General features: G+C 45.1%; 1 pseudogene; it reads left to right on the plus strand.

The window, feature by feature from the left end:
- Window positions 1-1537: 1537 nt before the first annotated feature.
- On the plus strand, window positions 1538-1655 carry LOC126196532 (5S ribosomal RNA; annotated as a pseudogene).
- Window positions 1656-20391: the final 18736 nt, after the last annotated feature.

Here is a 20391-nt window from a genome sequence, read left to right on the forward strand (position 1 = left end):
TGAACTTTTTTTTAGGAGCATTGCCTCCGAAAGCAAAATCACTGGGCAGGTCCCTTTCCGGCACTCTTAATCTGCCAATTAGCCACAAAAAAGCCACAGTCCACAGCGTTGTGAAAATTAATACTGGAATAAGAGATTCGTTACACGGAATCACTATGGGGCTAGACAAAAGTATGGAAGTCTACCAGAAATTATGCTTGAACTTAAATGTAGGTTCTACCCAAGACTGCGGGTTGTGATGTTGTACATGGCCGGGAACGGCACGTGTGCAATGTCCACAGTACATAGCAAGTGTCAGTCATCGAGAGAACAGTTTCCATGTAGATGTGAGTGCATTATGTGGGAGGTAAGTGAATTGGAACTTGGGCAAATTATTGGTGCTGGTTTGGTGGGTTCCTCCATGTGCAAGGGAGACGAAATGGATGAAGAGGTACCGCATCGAAGATTTGTACCGGATACAGGGAAAGAGAAGGAACATCATCCGTTAAGGCATAACTCGGGCTAAACTATGTGTAGAGTCATCGTGACATACGGTCATTGAAGGGGATAGTGAGAAAAATTAAGAAGATGACAGTTGCAATAGTCACTGCGAAATTGAAAGTTGCACTCGAAAACCATCCCAGCACCAACACATCACGAAGGGAACTCCATAATCTAGGAATGGAAGACGAGCTGGAATTCGAAAAGCACTCATCAGGTATGGAAATGTCCGTAACAGGAGAACGCGGTGTTGAACCCAAAAATTCTGGACTGTGGAGCAGTAGAAGAAAGTCATTCGCTCGGACGAGTCTTGTTTTACACTAATTCATACTTTTGGCGTCGTTTACGTCACAAGAATGATACATGGCGGGGGTTTGGCGATGATTTTGGCAGCTGTCTCATGGTATTCCATGGGCCCCATGGTTACTCTGCAAGGTCACATTACTGCGAAGGATTATGTGTCTATTTTGGCTGATTACGTCCTTCCCAGGGTACAGTGCTTGTTGCACAGTAATGATGGTGTATTCCAAGACAACAAGTTCCCTAATCACACAGCATGCATCGTGCATCGTCCAGTACTGGTGTTGTGAGCGGGAGGATCAAGTGCCACTTCACCCCCGGCCGCCACAGTCGCCAGATCTCAACACAGGTGAGCCTTTCTGATCTGTTATGGACAGAAGGGTGCGTGATCGGATCCACCTCCACTATCGTTACCTTATCTTGCCACTATTTTGCAGGAAGCATAGATGTATCGGGTTGGGGTTTTGTGACACTAGACATAGAGCGTCAGTGGTAGAGGGGAGCAGATGTCATTATTTTGTCAGGGATGATAGGAGGCAAAGCGACACTTTGTGGACGGAGGTGTGGATTCTTCGATTGGTTCAATGGGTGAGGTGTGAGTGAAACATTGGTGGTACCACTGTCAGCCATCTACTGACACATACGACCCTTTAAACAGAGTATTACAATGTGTTTTAACTCGCTCAGTCCCTCGCGGCAGCCGTGTGGAGCGGAGTCCTAGCGTGCTGATTCCGGCGACCGCTGATGCGGCGACACAGGCAACGGTCTTGCCGCAGTGGATACACCGGTTTCCGTGAGATCACCGAAGTTAAGCGCTGTCGGGCGTGGTCGGCACTTGGATGGGTGACCATCTAGGCCGCCATGCGCTGCTGCCATTTTTCGGGGTGCACTCAAGCTCGTGATGCCAATTGAGGAGCTGCTCTACCGGATAGTAGCGGCTTCGGTCAAGAATACCATCATAACGACCGGGAGAGCGGTGTGCTGACCCCTCGCCCCTCCTATCCGCATCCTCCACTGAGGATGACACGGCGGTCGGATGGTCCCGGTAGGCCACTCGTGACCTGAAGACGGAGTGCTGATGCGGCGACGGCTCGTGTTGCAGCCGAGCGTCAGGCGGCCTATTCTTCCCTACAGAACCATACCCGTGAGCCCTGCGGCGGCGCGGTCTTCTTGTGAATTCACTCGTTTCGCTATTAACGAGCGGCTACCGGGTGGCGCGGAGTGCTCCGTCCCGGAATCGAACCAGCGACCCTCAGGTTCGGCCTTCTCTGGCGGAGTTGATCAACCTCTAGGTACACAGGTGACCCATTTGGTGAGTTCGCAGTCCCTTCGTTCTCACCAGCCACCTGAGTAACCATCACACGAACGTCTTTCTGGTAACATTTGGGATGACATCTTCTGCATTGACCTACTGGTGCAGGGCCGACATCTTCTTCTGTCGATCAGTGGAGCGGCTAAGTCATTGCAGCGAAGTGTGAGTCAACTAACTAACTATCGCCAGAATATGATGGGTACGAAACTCATTGAAACGTTGCGACAAAATGACGCCACAACTCGGCTGATAACCCGAGAGGAATTCATCAGTGGAATACGCCGAGGAAGACTGCAATCGCATACATCGGTCCGTCCGTCCAGGCGACGTTTCTTCGTCTCTTCTTTCTCCCCTAAAAAGGCCCCTCATGCCCGTCGCACACGTCGCGAAGTTTCTAGGGTGGCGACTCACTCTTCGCTCGTTGATCTATGCTTCTCACGTTGGCAGAAACGTGACCAATGTCGACACTCGTACCAGCTTTCATTGTTTTACTTCTATGTGGCGTGGTCGGGCACTGCCCTATCGTCCTCTTCCATATCGCCAGATACCTCACGCACGCGAATTCAGTATGATGACAGTTGCTGGAGCATTGGCGGCTGATGTGCGAACAGCGCTGGTCGTTGTTCTCCTTGGTAGGACAGCCCATCTGCTTGGTCGTTGAACTGTTTGAGTACTGACTGCCGCTGCGCAACCTCCGCAGGTCATCGGCCTCCTTGTTCGACTGCTGCCGCTTCCGAATTTTGTGGCTTAACGTGTCAAAATCTCTAAAGTGTTCACTTAATCTTCTTCTCTCGTTTCATCCTCTTTGGGCTACGCTGGATCAATCATTTCTTTGTGCGTTGTTCTTTCCTTAGGGCCCAGTATTTCTTCATTCTTTCTGATCTTCTTCCCCTCTCTTCTTCCGAGTTGAAGGGTTTGGACTTTTGTGTAGATTTGTCTTTGAACCTTATGTTTTCATCTTTAGTATTTAATTTAGCTGTTCGATCAATAAGTGAATTTTCTGAAATCTTTAATTCTACTAGGTCTTTCTCAGTTTCTTTAAACCTGTTTGGTTTCGTTTTGCGGTTACGGAAAAAGTCAAAGATTTGTTTAGTTAATCTGTTGAAATCCAGTCTGAGAAGATGACCATAAAAATTTATTCTCCTTTTTCGCGTAGTATCTGAAAGTTTTTCAATTTTCTTGTAGAGAGTTTCATTTTTGATGTATGTAATATTATTGCCTTGAAATTTTGGCCCTATGATTTTCCTTAAATTTTTTTTTTATCTTTAGCTCAAGTTTCTCCATTTGGCCTTTGAAATTCATGTGTAGTGTTTCTACTGCATACAGTGCTTCTGGCTTAATCACTGTCTTGTAATGTGTAGCCGCGCGGGATTAGCCGAGCGGTCTGAGGCGGTGCAGTCGTGGACTGTGCGGCTGGCCCCGGCGGAGGTTCGAGTCCTCCCTCGGGCATGGGTGTGTGTGTGTTTGTCCTTAGGATAATTTAGGTTAAGTAGTGTGTGAGCTTAGGGACTGATGACCTTAGCAGTTAAGTCCCATAAGATTTCCACACATTTTAACTTTTTTTTTTTTTTTTGTAATGTGTAAATTTGAACCCCCAAGAAAGGGATTTTTTGTTGTATGTATTTTTTATTAGTTGAAAGACCAATTCAAGTTTGTTTTTTCTGGATTGCATTGCTTTCCCCAGCATTCCAACTAATCCATTCTTCGAGCTGTTTGAATTCTTTTACTATTTCAATCTTCTGTTCATGAACATTGAGGTATTTACATTTTAATCTATAATAAGTCTTTTCGTATTTTTCTGTCAGGTCTTTGCTTTGAACAATCATAAATGACACATAATTGTCATACATAATTATTCTACATCCTACATAGGATAAGAATTCCCTTGAAGACCATACAGGAGCGGTATTTAACCATTCCGAGACAAGTGGAAGCTGCTTTGAATAGCGTCCGTTTTCCTACACCGTATTAGGCATCGTAAAGTGTTCTTGGTGTTTCCGTGTTTTTGTCCAAGTCCTGTACGCAGTATTCTTCTCTGATGCCAAGACGTCAGAAGCGACAAGCAAGGTCGGAGGTAGCGGCGCTGCGGTGTTAAACAAGGCCACGCCAGCGAGGCTCGGCCCTCGTTAAGAGCCGGCGCTCGCGGTCCGGTATCAAAGGGTGCGCGGCATATTAATGCGTGGGGCGCGTGCCACGCAGCGCGTTTTTAAGCGCCAGATCACTGCAGATACACCGCGCCGGCCCCATTACGCGAAACGCTGTTATTATATGTTGAATATATTACTAACAATCTGGGCGGCTGGTCGGCTGGCCGTGTGTGATATCGCACTGCATAATTACGGCTCGGAACATGTGCTGTGTCGCTGCGGACTACCTTTGTCTCTCTCTCTCTCCGTCTCTCTCTCTCTTCTTTCTGTTTTTTTTTTCGTGTTCTGCAAACAAAAATCTAAACTGTGTGGCAGCGTTTAGCAACGTCGCGCCGCGCCGCTGAAGTCAAACGCGTGTGAACGACACTGCGTGCTAATGTTTCCACGAGGTGGACGCTTGCAGCACCTCCGACCGTTGTTGGTCTCGGTCGACTGTTTGTTCGCAGTAAAAACTTTCTGGCCAATTTCGATCTTAGCTCTCGTTAAATGCTCTCTGAAAGTGCTGCTCCCGGACCGAACCGAAATGAAAGCATTCGATTCCAGGTGTAAAAGCTTCGCACTACAAAGCTTTTCTTTTATTTTCCCCCTCCTTTTTACGTTGCCAAATTAGACGAAAGTGCAAACACACTTTGTATTACGAGTACGTGTTTCTTTAACCACTACGACAAAGCTTTGTGCTCGGTATAATGTAGCAAGGATATCGCTTGCTTCTGATCATGAATGTGGAATATACCGTCAACTCGCATTACGTTGAAAAACTCGTTTATGCAGCGTTTACAGTGCGAGATAGCGCAATGGACATGGAGAGAGAACTGACAAGCTACCTGCTCACGCTGCAACGCCAAAACCTTGGCAGGACACTTTACGCATCGGGACGCACTTGTGAGCGTTGCAACAGGTTATTATTACAAAAGAAGCCCTAGATAATTTAAAATCAGCATGTTACATATTATTCCAGATACCAGACTCATTTTAATGAACTTATTCACTTGCGGATTGGACACCACGTTATTAATTTTATTTTAAAATTTCTCTAAACATTAAACGCAAATTTAATCTGTGATAAAAAAATTCAGAGAACACAGACGTCGTTAACACATATATTGCCGATGTATTGGTAACAGGGTGCCAGAATATAAATATGAATGGGATGATTTTGAGAAGATTTGATTATGTGTTCAAGATAGTGGGAACAGCTACATTGAGACAAAAATTGAAACTGCCATTCTTCATTCTAGGGAAGAGATAGTGCTAGAAAATGGACTGCGGTTCGACAGCTGGAGTCAAGGCAGGAGGGGAAAACACTGTGCACAAAAAAATACGGTGTATTTCTTGACCACAGTCCCTTCCAGCAGGTGTTACTTTTCATAGATCGGAAGCAGACAGTGAGCACACGATCAGAAGCCACGAATCTTCAGAGCGCAGCCGCACCATTCTGTTTGCCAGTTTCTGATCTGGCCAATGGTTGTAACAACATGGCACCGACTCGCAAGCGAAAGACTCTCAGCACTTGCCGCCCTCAGTCAGACGAACGTCTGGATGCTCATTACCTTCATCAGAAAGTAGGAATGTCGATTACGTAGAGTTTACAATCGGCACGCGTTACTATCTGGCGCTCTCATATATTAATCTCCAGCCAGTCGCGAAGTGGAAACCACAGTGAAAGTACAAAATGTTTGATTTGCAACATGTACCTGCACCTTCCAGCTACTTCTCTACATAGTTACCGTTGTCGTAGAATGGTACTAACATCCCAGCATCCTCGACGTAGGAGGCAGCCAGTTTTCCTTTCCGCCAATTCCCTTGGCTGGTCGTGCAGCTCACTGCCTTTTCCAAAATGCTGTCCTCATAGCCAGCAGTTCATGTGAGTGAAGAGATGAAAATTTGAAGGAGCCAAGTTCTCGCTGTATAGTGGGTTATCAAACAATACACTGCAAAAACACTGCAGAAGTGTCTCTCCCTTCTTCCACTTGCGCCCGAGAATTGTCATGAAGAAGCAAATGCATGACAGTTACGTTATGTGGGTTGCATGAAATCAGGCGAACCCCCCCCCCCCCCCAGCAGCACATCACACTTGGGGGCAGACACAGTTGTCTAGGACTCTTTATGTGCTCAGTATGGGCGCAGAACTGAAAACTGCTATGTGACGCGACAGAGTGGCATAGTAGATACACTACAGAAGACATCTGTGCAAAGCTTCACCTGATTTTCAGTGTGGTTTTAATTTGTGACCGGTTCGAGGTTGAAAAATATAGCCCAAGTTGAAAGGTATAGTCAGTTATATTAGGATTCGTTCATGAATTCAGCTCTAATCTTCACTTTAAACTCAATGGTTTCTTAAAGTGCTTATGTATATTAATGTTAATTCCTGCATTCAATGGTTACTTTCACAGCATGTCAGTTGTTCATCTGGTTAGTGACTGCTGCTCTCGATATTGTGTTTGTTAACTCAAGAACAATATAAACTTTTTTCAATATGCATCTGTTTTAATTAGAGTTGCTCCTTGCGCACTTTCTTCACCTTCTGTCGTTGCAAGGCACGGAGTTCGGAAGTAACGTGGGAGTTCGTTAATGCATCAGTGGTGGAAGTTTACTGGTACTGAAAGGTGCTGACAGCTGAAGCTGGGCATTGTGGACAGTTATGGAGAGTGTTGCTTACGTTTCACTTTAAATAGTATGGTGGCAATACTACACCCGGTGGAACTGGAGTAAGATCGCTCCATATGTCAGTCGTAAATTTAAATTCAATTCAAACATAAAGTAAAGCTTTGGACGTGCAGCACTGGACCAAGCAACGACCATAAGATAAATATGTCCATGGGAATTGTAGTCTGAAGAATCTGATGATGGGTTTTTGTTTTTTATAAACTAAACAACGAACTATAGTGAGATCTAAAAGTACAGGTAACATGCAGCATGGATTCTTATATTTAAATTAGCGTAGCGCCCGCTGCTTCGCTCTAGACTGTATGGCCAGAAGATAGTTTTGTTTTTGTTTAATCGAGTTTTTATGTTGTTCACAAACTGCAACACTTTCGAAGCTTTTCACGTTAATTAAGGTCACATAAGCATGGTCTCTTCCTCATGGTCTTTTGGAGTCCCAAGATTTTGTTAATCATGCCTTTTTCGTTCTTGTGGACTATGATGATGATGATATTGACTTGTGGGGAGCTCAACATAGTGATCATCAGCATCCGCACACGATCCAATCTCGCCACTTCCCAAATGATGATGAGATGATGACGACAACACAAACACCCAGACCCTGGGAGGAGAAAATCCCTGACCCCGCCTGGCATCGAACCCGACACCCCGTGATCCAGAGGTAGCAACGATAGACACTTGGCCACGAGCTGCGGACCGTTCTTGTGGAGATGTTTCCACAGCGACTTTCATCCCCTGACAAAAATCTCTCTATATCGAACCGAGAAGTGAAATACAAGTTTTCATAAATATACCTTTAAATTTTTTTTGTGTAACGAAATATTTTCTTAAAAATTTTCATCCCCTGTTGCACTGTCTCAGAAACACATATTTCTTTATTTCTGACGAGTAATCCAAATACCAATTTTCATAGGTCTAGCTTCAAAATTGTCTTAATAGCGACATTAAAAAAAAAAAAAACTTTATCCCCTATTTCACCTCCTTAGGGTTGGACTTTAGAAAAACCCTTCTTAAATGGACACCTGCGGTATAAGATCCACGTCTTCTCCAAATTTCATGTGTCTGTCCTTAGCGACTTGGGCTGGGCGATGATCAGTCAGTCAGTCAGTTTGCCAGTACTTTGGCTTTTATACACAGTGATGCTGTGCTGAATGTAAAATTGTAGAGGTCTTTTTACGCAGTGAAAGAGTTAAATCGGCTTTTCAAGCAAAATCTACGAATGAATTTCACCCTTAATGAATGCTGTTGTAGTCCGTGACTGTTCATTTCTAGGGTGTAGCATAAGATGCGCTACCAATCATAATTGGAGGTGATTTATTTAAGACACGACGGGTTTCGACTTTGAGCCCATCTTGACGCGGTTATACGAGGGGCGTTCAGAAAGTAAGCTCCGATCGGTCGCGAAATGGAAACGACTATGAAAATCCGATAAAGCTTTGCACAGATGTGTTGGGTAGTGTCTCTAGTATAACCCCAGTTAGCATCACGTCGCTCTTCTCATTTCTGAGCTCGCAGTGAGTGCGTAAAGATGTCTAGAAAATCGTGTCTGCCGCCAAGTACGAGGGCCTGGTGAGAAATTTCGCCTGAAGCTATGCAGCTAACATTACATAACTGTCGTGCTGTTTCTTCTTCAAGACAATTCTCAGCCGCATTCTGCAGGGGCAATGAAGATGCTCCTGCATCGTTTTCAAATGGAAATGTGAGATTACCCACAATACAGTCCGCAATTGTCTCCCCCTGAGTGTCATCTCTGGTCACATGAACCGCTGTCTTTGAAGACAACATTTTGACACAGACAACGAGGTGTAGGCCAGCGTGGAGAATTGGCGGAAAGCACTGGCGGCTGCCTTCTATGATGAGGCTATTGAAAAGTTGGTACAACGCTATGACAAAAGTCTAAGTCAGAACGGCGACTACGTAGAGAAGTAGCTGAAAGGTGTAGCTAATTGTTACAAGTAAAACATTTCTGATGTTCACTGTGGTTTCAATTTGGCAATCAATCGGAGCTTATTTTCTGAACAGGCCGCGTATATTAATTTTCTTCTTTTCACACTGATTGTTGGGATTCACTATTTAAATAAACAGTGCGTCATGTTGGCTCAATAACACTAAATAAAATGCAATTCATGTGATGTTGACTCAATAACACAAATGAACGACCGCCAATCTTCCTCGTAACAGTGTTATTCAAATATCCTTGAGCACTAACAATAATCTCCAAAAGCTCGTCATCGACTGCAGCAAGACAAATATCAAATGTCATTGCAAATTGGGTATTTTTCCCGGTACAGGCTGTTGGTGACAGCTGCCAACATTCTACTAGGTCAGACAAGAATAGGTGTCACTGTAAGATACTGGGAACACATAGATGCCTTCCGGCTAAATAACTCTGATGAATCCACTATTGTAATACCTCTGAAAAAACATGGTCACACAGGCAGAAGCGTTAAATGCAACCTTCAAATACTACACACTTTAGACATTTGCATCCACAGCTCCTGCTCACCAACCCTCAGTTTCGATTAACAAATAGAACTTGCAAAAGATGCTTGCAATCAAAAACTGTAACTCATTGCCCCTCACAACTAGTAATCAAAATCTACATCTACATCTACATTTATACTTCGCAAGCCACCCAACTGTGTGTGGCGGAGGGCACTTTACGTACCACTGTCATAACCTCCCTTTCCTGTTCCAGTCGCATATGGTTCGTGGAAAGAACGACTGCCGGAAAGCCTCCGTGCGCGCTCGAATCTCTCTAATTTTATATTCGTGATCTCCTCGGGAGGTATAAGTAGGGGGAAGCAGTATATTCGATACCTCATCCAGAAACGCACCCTCTCGAAACCCGGACAGCAAGCTACACCGCGATGCAGAGCGCCTCTCTTGCAGAGTCTACCACTTGAGTTTGCTAAACATCTCCGTAAGGCTATCACGCTTACCACATAACCCTGTGACGAAACGCGCCGCTCTTCTTTGGATCTATCTCCTCCGTCAACCCGACCTGGTACGGATCTCACACTGATGAGCAATACTCAACTATAGTGTTTTGTAAGCCACCTCCTTTGTTGATGGACTACATTTTCTAAGGACTCTCCCACTGAATCTCAACCTGGTACCCGCTCGTATCACTAAGTATCTCACAACAACAAATTTTATCTAAATACTTCTGTTAGATAAATCCGTGAACCTGAAAGGTATGAAAGTAGACCACGTTATACTCACTTACAATTTGTTTGACATACATTACTTGACAATGATTATTTAACATAATTTGCCAGCAACCGTTCTATATATTACAAATGACCGCGTGGTTCCACACTCATGTAACAATTCTCATTTTCGTAATTTGCAATTTATGCTGTGCTTTTGTGTGCGTAACGTATCGATGGCCTTTAGATCTAAGTTATTTGAGAAGAATCTCTGTATTCCAATGTAAACACGCTGGACTTCCTTGTCTTATCTACATTTATTAACTTCGAAATAGTCATTAACCGTTAAATTCGTAATACGACAGTTCAAATTATTACTCTGATGACAAATGTGCATTAATGTGTGAAAATCGACAATGTGTTTGTACAAAAGGTCACGTTTGTGCAATACGATTTTCAAGAAATGTCATTTCGCCACTTCTGATTATTTCATATGTGTTACTGAGTCAACATCACATAATTTGCCTTTTATTTAAGTAGTGAACTCCAACACTGAATGTGGAAACATGGAAATGAATGTGTAATCACCTGACAATGGGCACAAACCAGAAACCAGTCGTGTCTTAAACACATCACCTTCAGCTGCAAATGGAAGCTATTCTTATCTACACATTAAAAAACCTATGAGATTTTGTTTTGCATCTCCATAGTCTTCGCCCACATTGGAGAATTCTCACTTCGTGACATGAGGCTGCCTTTTAGCATAAACTTGTGTGAGAATCATTTCACGGTGTCAGTGTTAGCATACAGAGTTGGATTTCCTGCTTGCTTTTTCAAAGCTGTTACTAGCGAAATTCTCTGCCCATACGCACCATTAAATATGGAGGTTGAAATGGTTCAAATGGCTCTAACAAGGGAACCCCCCCCATCGCACCCCCCTCAGATATAGTTATAAGTTGGCACAGTGGATAGGCCTTGAAAAACTGAACACAGATCAATTGAGAAAACAGGAAGAAGTTGTGTGGAACTGTGAAAAAATAAGCAAAATATACAAACTGAGTAGTTCATGGGAAGATAGGCAACATCAAGGACACTTAAAACGCAGGAGCGCCGTGGTCTCGTGGTAACGTGAGCAGCTGCGGAACGAAAGGTTCTTGCTTCAAATCTTCCATCGAGTGAAAATTTTAATTTTTTATTTTCAGTTTATGTGACAAACTCTTGTGTTTTCATCACTTTTTTGGGAGTGATTATCACATCCACAAGAAACCTAAATCGGGCAAGGTAGAAGAATCTTTTTACCCATTCGCCAAGTGTACAAGTTAGGTGGGTCGACAACATATCCCTGTCATGTGACACACATGCCGTCACCAGTGTCGTATAGAATATATCAGACATGTTTTCCTGTGGAGGAATCGGTTGACCTATGACCTTGCGATCAAATGTTTTCGGTTCCCATTGGAGAGGCACGTCCTTTCGTCTACTAATCGCACGGTTTTGCGATGCGGTCGCAAAACAAAGACACTAAACTTATTACAGTGAACAGAGACGTCAGTGAACGAACGGACAGATCAGAACTATGCCAAAATAAAGAAAGTAAAATTTTCACTCGAGGGAAGACTTGAACAAAGGACCTCTTGTTCTGCAGCTGCTCACGCTACCACGGGACCACGGCGCTCCTGAGCTCACGTTGTCATGATGTTACCTATATGGCCCATGGACTACTCAGTTTGTATATTTTGCTTATTTTTTCACAGTTCCACACAACTTCTTCCTGTTTTCTCAATTGATCTGTGTTCAGTTTATCAAGGCCTATCCACTGTGCCAACTTATAACTAAATCTGAGGGGGGTGCGATGGGGAGGTTCCCTTGTAAGCACTATGGGACTTAACATCTGAGGTCATCAATCCCCTAGACTTAGAACCACTTAAACCTAACTAACTAAGGACATCACACACATACATGCCAGAGGCAGGATTCGAACCTGCGACCGTAGCAGCAGCGCGGTTCCGGACTGAAGCGCCAAGAAGCGCTCGGTAACAGCGGCCGGTTAAATATGGAGGGTCGGAGCGAATCTCGTAAGGGTCCATTCATTACGCCGTAGCGAGCAATCCGTCACGGCTAAAATATGCTGACCGTGCGGACCGACGTCTTAAGTAATAGCGGCGCTCTGTGTTAGCGGAACCCGAGCCCGGCATTAGGGGTCTGCTGCATAGTTATCGCCGCACGGCGCGAATGGCCCGGCGAGGTCTGCCCGGAGGTCCGCGGCACGCAACGTCACATACGGCCAACGACTTCTCGTAAAGGACATCGCAGTCGCAAGGTTCACAGCATGTAAGTACACGTACCGCTTTCTACGAATCGCTACGTTTTACCGGAAAGCCAAAGTTTCGTCTTAAAACACACCACTTTCCCGTAAAGAATGAAATGTAGCACATCCCAACGGAGCGTAACAAGACATCTAACACTGTCAGTAAACAAATTACGAGATAGGGTCATCTGCACTACGAGATCGTTCGCTGAAGAGGCTGTAGTCCACAGGAAAGTAAATTATTTTCATATCAGATGTTACAGCCACAAAGTTATTAGAAGACAGTTCCATTGTCCACCTTGGATGTATTATGGTCAGTCGTTTATTTTCTCAGCATCAGCTGATTTCGGCCAAGTGCCATTTACAAGTACTTACTGGTGTGGTACGCGTTGTGTGTCACTATCTAGCACTACATGCTAATGACATCCCAGGGGGAATGCCTGGTACCACAGACGGGATTCCAAACGCACCAGACCGAAGATGGAACACCCAGGAGCGGGTCTGACGGGCGTGGACCGCAAAGAGAACACCCAGCACTGCAGCAGACGGAAAAGGGAACGCCAATGCTCCAGAAGATCGCAGCTAGCGGGCGCGGACCGCAGAGGAAGCGCCTGGTGAAGGGGAAGGCCACAGGCATAAATACTAGACCAGGTCCACTCGAGGAGTAGTCTCAGGTCGCACCTGATGAAGGTAACGAGGTACGCTACCGAAATATCGTGCGAGTACGACGCTGATATCCGGCAAAACACCCGACAACCCAAGATCTCATTAGATCGCCGGGAAAGCCTGAAGAATTACTACATGCTAATATTTGCTCCTCCACAATTCACCGTCCCTGTAGACCATGCGCTGCATCAGGAGTCCGCCTCCAATGCATTTTGTCCGTTGCTGTTTCTTTACAGTTTACTACATTAAAAGTTTCCACAATTTTCTTCACGTCCACATCCCACCCTTTTCTAGGCTTGTCAACGGGTCTTAATGTTGTAGGCAATGAAAGCTTGCTTAGGATGTCACGTTTCTGGCATAGGGATTTACACATCTTAGCTACTGCATAGCTTTCTGAACTATACAGGACAATGGGGCAGATGAAGACTGTGTAGATCATCATTTTCGCAGGAGATAATACACTCCTGGAAATGGAAAAAAGAACACATTGACACCGGTGTGTCAGATCCACCATACTTGCTCCGGACACTGCGAGAGGGCTGTACAAGCAATGATCACACGCACGGCACAGCGGACACACCAGGAACCGCGGTGTTGGCCGTCGAATGGCGCTAGCTGCGCAGCATTTGTGCACTGCCGCCGTCAGTGTCAGCCAGTTTGCCGTGGCATACGGAGCTCCATCGCAGTCTTTAACACTGGTAGCATGCCGCGACAGCGTGGACGTGAACCGTATGTGCAGTTGACGGACTTTGAGCGAGGGCGTATAGTGGGCATGCGGGAGGCCGGGTGGACGTACCGCCGAATTGCTCAACACGTGGGGCGTGAGGTCTCCACAGTACATCGATGTTGTCGCCAGTGGTCGGCGGAAGGTGCACGTGCCCGTCGACCTGGGACCGGACCGCAGCGACGCACGGATGCACGCCAAGACCGTAGGATCCTACGCAGTGCCGTAGGGGACCGCACCGCCACTTCCCAGCAAATTAGGGACACTGTTGCTCCTGGGGTATCGGCGAGGACCATTCGCAACCGTCTCCATGAAGCTGGGCTATGGTCCCGCACACCGTTAGGCCGTCTTCCGCTCACGCCCCAACATCGTGCAGCCCGCCTCCAGTGGTGTCGCGACAGGCGTGAATGGAGGGACGAATGGAGACGTGTCGTCTTCAGCGATGAGAGTCGCTTCTGCCTTGGTGCCAATGATGGTCGTATGCGTGTTTGGCGCCGTGCAGGTGAGCGCCACAATCAGGACTGCATACGACCGAGGCACACAGGGCCAACACCCGGCATCATGGTGTGGGGAGCGATCTCCTACACTGGCCGTACACCACTGGTGATCGTCGAGGGGACACTGAATAGTGCACGGTACATCCAAACCGTCATCGAACCCATCGTTCTACCATTCCTAGACCGGCAAGGGAACTTGCTGTTCCAACAGGACAATGCACGTCCGCATGTATCCCGTGCCACCGAACGTGCTCTAGAAGGTGTAAGTCAACTACCCTGGCCAGCAAGATCTCCGGATCTGTCCCCCATTGAGCATGTTTGGGACTGGATGAAGCGTCGTCTCACGCGGTCTGCACGTCCAGCACGAACGCTGGTCCAACTGAGGCGCCAGGTGGACATGGCATGGCAAGCCGTTCCACAGGACTACATCCAGCATCTCTACGATCGTCTCCATGGGAGAATAGCAGCCTGCATTGCTGCGAAAGGTGGATATACACTGTACTAGTGCCGACATTGTGCATGCTCTGTTGCCTGTGTCTATGTGCCTGTGGTTCTGTCAGTGTGATCATGTGATGTATCTGACCCCAGGAATGTGTCAATAAAGTTTCCCCTTCCTGGGACAATGAATTCACGGTGTTCTTATTTCAATTTCCAGGAGTGTATATTTTTATACTTGAACGTATCTCTAAGGGCATACAGGCATCTCGAGCCAGCACATATTCTTTCATTTCATCGATAGGTATTTGATTATAATCATTGTACCAACTTCCTAGGTACTGATCAACAGACTTGAACTTATCTACATCAACTGTGAACTGTTCTTGTGTGTATTCAGTACTGCCTATTTCTATATTTTGTGTTCATCGTGTATTGGTGAATCGTTCTTCGGTTGCTGCTACGGCGACTATTTCGCACATCTCCTCAAGATGCTGTTCCCTTTCGTTAACTAATGCTGTGTCGTCTGCATAAGCAAATACCAGAAACCTACCACCTCCCATTCATAATCCATTACACTCTTTGCTTTCTCATATGACTTGCTCCAGTGTGAGATTCAGCAGTGCTTTTGGCAATGCATCTCCCAATCTTAATCCTGTACTTATGGTGAAGTTGGAGTATGTTCCTCCATTTCGTACTATAGCCCTTGATTCACTCATAATTCACTCATACACACGGTAAAAATTTCAGTAACTTTATTTACGTGCTAATGTACCATGAAAATAACGTCAGTAAGACCTTCGAAGTGGTAAGTCGTTGAAATCAGCCGGTAGTGTAAAAATAAATGGCTGTGATCGTAATACATTGAAGGTGGAAAATGGATTAGTCTTCTGAAGGAACTCATCGTTTTTGTGTGGTAGAAAGAAAATTTAGACGCACTTGGTCTAAATTTTCAGTTTGTTTAACGAATGGCATCTCTTTTTAAGACTGGAGTAATGCAAGGTAAAGACTGTAAGAAAGAGGGAAAATCCAAAGGTATCGAACTACAAAATTTGTGGAGAATTTCTGGAACATATCTTGTCGTTTTTAAGTAGTTTGGGTAATACTAAGGTGCGAAATGAAATGGGCCGAAAACGCAAAATCAGCAGAGGATGTGAGAAGAATATTTAGCTTTATTGAAAAGGTTTTTGGAAAGTTCTGTCAATATCGAAATTGAATTCGCGTACATGATTCTAGTGCTAATAGTTCTTGAGAGTTATTCCAGTGCTTGGAGACCTCTTTTAAAGTAGAGAGACATGCTGCACACTATGTCACTGTTTATCAAACATTCACAGAGTTGAACGTTCATAGCTGAATGTTCATAGAAAGTGAAACAGTGTGTGTTAACAAATACAGTATCAGAGGGTCTTGACATAATGGGAACTACCAAAATCGCAGAAGGCCAAGTGTACCCTAATGTCGGCCGACTAGCTTACTGATGATGATGATGATAATGATGATGACGATGACGACGAAACTTCAGTTTGCCCAAGGCAGAAAACTTTTCGAAAACGTATTCATTGAAAAGCAAACACGAACACAGTAATTGCGTATTAACACATATATTCTTTACTCTTTCTCACATGGCAATGGGGAACATTGAATAAGTTCACTGCTAACGTGCTTTTGAAGATATTTTGGGAATAAGAGACTTGTGGATGACGTCTATGGGGATTTTTAAAACACCTGTCTTAAAAATAAAGAAAACAGCATTAGAAACACGTCACTCATATTCCACATTTTCTGAAACCAAAATTAATCCACTTCCTTTACAAATCTTCTCTCCGTCTTTGTCAGCAAGCGTGAGGTATCAGACTGCTAATTCCTTATTCTTTTTTCATTTACCCGTTTAACCTTTGTAAATTTGTGGTGAGATCTTAGGGGACAAAAGTGCTTAAATCATTAGTCCCTAAGCTTACACACTACTTAATGTAACTTAAACTAACTTACGCTATGGACAACACAGACACCCATGCCCGAGGGAGGACGCGGGGGCGGGGGGGGGGGGGAGGCCGCGTAGACCCTGACAAGACGCCTAAGACAGCGCGGCTACAGAGCGTCGTTTCACCTTTCTTCGATAATGTAATGGCAACCCTTTTCTGGAAATATCATGCACAGCCTCCAGTTTCGTATATCTCTTACACCAGCTACTACTCACTGGATGTGAATCACGATCACTTAGTCAATATCTGACCACAGAAGCCGCTCATTTGTTTCTTCCACGTCAGTGTCTTTCTCCTGCCGCGCTTCTGGGCAACCGTTCTCCATTTTGACCTTCAACGTACTGCCATTTTAATGAACCCCTGTTAGATATCGGCATAAGTATTTCGGAAAGAATGGAAAGGGCCGAATACTAAGTTCCGTGGTTGACATATGTGACGTTTGTACGTAACTCTAAAGGAGCTTGCTTTAGTATGTATAACTATACAACTTTTCAGCAGAATTTTAAGAGCCATTGACAGAATAAATTGAATGACGAAACACTTGACGAGGACTTTACCGCAATTTTTCGATGTCGTAAAACCGAATTCCTTGACATTTATGAGCACCGAAACGTACGAGTATAAAAACAACGTCTTTTTGATAGATCTTTATTGCGCCCTTGTATTCTCGAATGATAGTGGTATAACTAGCTTAAAATGCTCTGTTTTCGAAGATTCTGCAGTAAGGACTGTGTCGGCGGAGTGACTTTTTTTGTTTCGCTTGCTCGAGAGTACAACACATCAAATTTCAGGTCATGAATATCGAGCAATCTTCTCTAAAAACGATCCGACTAAATGTCTGTTTAGAATGGTACCAGCGGATGCGGTTTAAAAGCCACTTCTTCCTAATACCGTTCAAGCCAATATATTCCTTCTGCAGCGCGGGATTAGCCGAGCGGTCCGAGGCGTTGCAGTCATGGACTGTGCGGCTGGTCCCGGCGGAGGTTCGAGTCCTCCCTCGGGCATGGGTGTCTGTGTTTGTCCTTAGGACAATTTAGGTTAAGTAGTGTGTAAGCTTAGGGACTGATGACCTTAGCTGTTAAGTCCCGCCGACCGGTGTGGCCGTGCTGTTCTAGGCGCTTCAGTCTGGAACCGCGTGACCGCTACGGTCGCAGGATCGAATCCTGCCTCGGGCATGGATGTGTGTGATGTCCTTAGGTTAGTTAGGTTTAAGTAGTTCTAAGTTCTAGGGGACTGATGTTAAGTTCAAATGGTCCAAATGGCTCCGAGCGCTATGGGACTTTACATCTATGGTCATCAGTCCCCTAGAACTTAGAAGTACTTAAACCTTACTAACCTAAGTACATCACACACATCCATGCCCGAGGCAGGATTCGATCCTGCGACCGTAGCGGTCACGCGGTTCCAGACTGAAGCGCCTAGAACCGCACAGCCACACCGGCCGGCCAGATGTTAAGTCCCATAATGCTGAGAGCCATTTGATTTTCGTTAACTCCCGTAAGATTTCTCACACACACATATCCCTTCTACATTGATTGTAACATACTCCCGGTGATTAGTAATTTTCTCCCGTGTTTCAAATGGTAAAGCGCCATCTGCAGGAAGTCAAAAGTAAAATCCCTCGCAATTGTACAATACTATGACAAAACGCATGACAAGCATATTGACAAAGTTGTTCGAGACAGATATGAAACTGGAACATTTCACGGCTCTTTTCATTTTCATTATTCGCAAGGAATTTTCAAGCAAACGTGACGTAACAAAGACTGAGAGGATACAAATTAATGAATGTTTAAAGCTGCATAATGTGATCCGGATGATGCGCAGAGATACAAAGCGCAACACATCATTGTTACTGTACCACGTGAAACGAGGCTACACACAGACTGAGTGCGTGATCATCGGTGTATTCGCTTGCCCTGTGGCGGCCTCATGTGCTGCAGTGGCAAACGGCATCAAAGTGATTTTTTACGCCAACGATAGGGCGCTGTGAGCCCTTACGCCCCACTTCAGCTTTGTTACTCTGCAGAACCGGACGTAAACATCGGTCGAGCGGCCCAGATAAATGGACGTATAAACACAGCGCGAGCCGACGCCGACAGATCCTCAAACAAACTAACCGATGTTGGCGCCGCTGTTCATAAACTGACTAAATATCTTGCTCCCGTCTCATGCTCGATCCACGTCTGTTCACTTGGCAGAGAAACGGCGGGAGCCCAGAGACTGGAATCAATTTCATGCGACTTGTCCTCCAAGATATTCAGTTGCAGGTTGGGTAAAAATCATACCTACATCTACATACATACTCCGCAATCCACCATACGGTGCGTGGCGGAGAGTACCTCGTACCACAACTAGCATCTTCTCTCCCTGTTCCACTCCCAAACAGAACGAGGGAAAAATGACTGCCTACATGCATCTGTACGAGCCCTAATCTCTCTTACCTTATCTTTGTGGTCTTTCCGCGAAATGTAAGTTAGCGGCAGTAAAATTGTACTGCAGTCAGCCTCAAATGCTGGTTCTCTAAATTTCCTCAGTAGCGATTCACGAAAAGAACGCCTCCTTTCCTCTAGAGACTCCCACCCGATTTCCTGAAGCATTTCCGTAACACTCGCGTGATGATCAAACCTACCAGTAACAAATCTAGCAAACCGCCTCTTAACTGATTCAATGTCCTCCCTCAATCAGACCTGATAAGGATCCCAAACGCTCGAACAGTACTCAAGAATAGGTCGTATTAATGTTTTATAAGCGGTCTCTTTTACAGAAGAACCACATCTTCCAAAAATTCTACCAATGAACCGAAGACGACTACCCTCCTTCCCCACAACTGCCGTTACATGCTTGTCCCACTTCATATCGCCTCTGCAATATTACGCCAAATATTTAATCGACGTGACTGTGTCAAGCGCTACACTACTAATGGAGTATTCAATATTACAGGATTCTTTTTCTTATTCATCTGCATTAATTTACATTTATCTATATTTAGAGTTAGCTGCCATTCTTTACACCAATCACAAATCCTGTCCAAGTCATCTTGTATCCTCCTACAGTCACTCAACGACGACACCTTCCCATACACCACAGCATCATCAGCAAACAGCCGCACATTGCTATCCACCCTATCCAAAGATCATTTATGTAGATAGAAAACAACAGCGGACCTACCACACTTTCCTGGGGCACTCCAGATGATACCCTCACCTCCGATGAACACTCACCATCGAGGACAATGTACTGGGTTCTATTACTTAAGAAGTCTTCGAGCCACTCACATACTTTGGAACCAATCCCATATGCTCGTACCTTAGTTAGGAGTTTGCAGTGGGGCACCGAGTTAAACGCTTTCCGGAAGTCAAGGAATATGGCATCCGTCTGATACATTTCATACATGGTTCGCAAGATATCATGCGGAAAAAGGATGAGTTGCGTTTCGGAGGATGCTTTCTAAAGCCGTGCTGATGCATGGACAGCAACTTCTCTGTCTCAAGGAAATTCATTATATTCGAAATGAGAATATGTTCGACAATTCTGCAACAAACCGATGTTAAGGATATTGGTCTGTAATTTTGAGGATCCGTCCTTCTACCCTTCTTATATACAGGCGTCATCTGAGCTTTTTTCCAGTCGCTCGGGACTTTACGTTGGGCAAAAGATTCTCAATAAATGCAAGCTAAAACTTAATTTCATGACGATACGGTAGTGGAATTACAGATCGGTA

The sequence above is a fragment of the Schistocerca nitens genome, chromosome 7 (assembly GCF_023898315.1).
Source record: "Schistocerca nitens isolate TAMUIC-IGC-003100 chromosome 7, iqSchNite1.1, whole genome shotgun sequence".
NCBI classification, from domain to species: Eukaryota; Metazoa; Arthropoda; class Insecta; order Orthoptera; family Acrididae; genus Schistocerca; species Schistocerca nitens.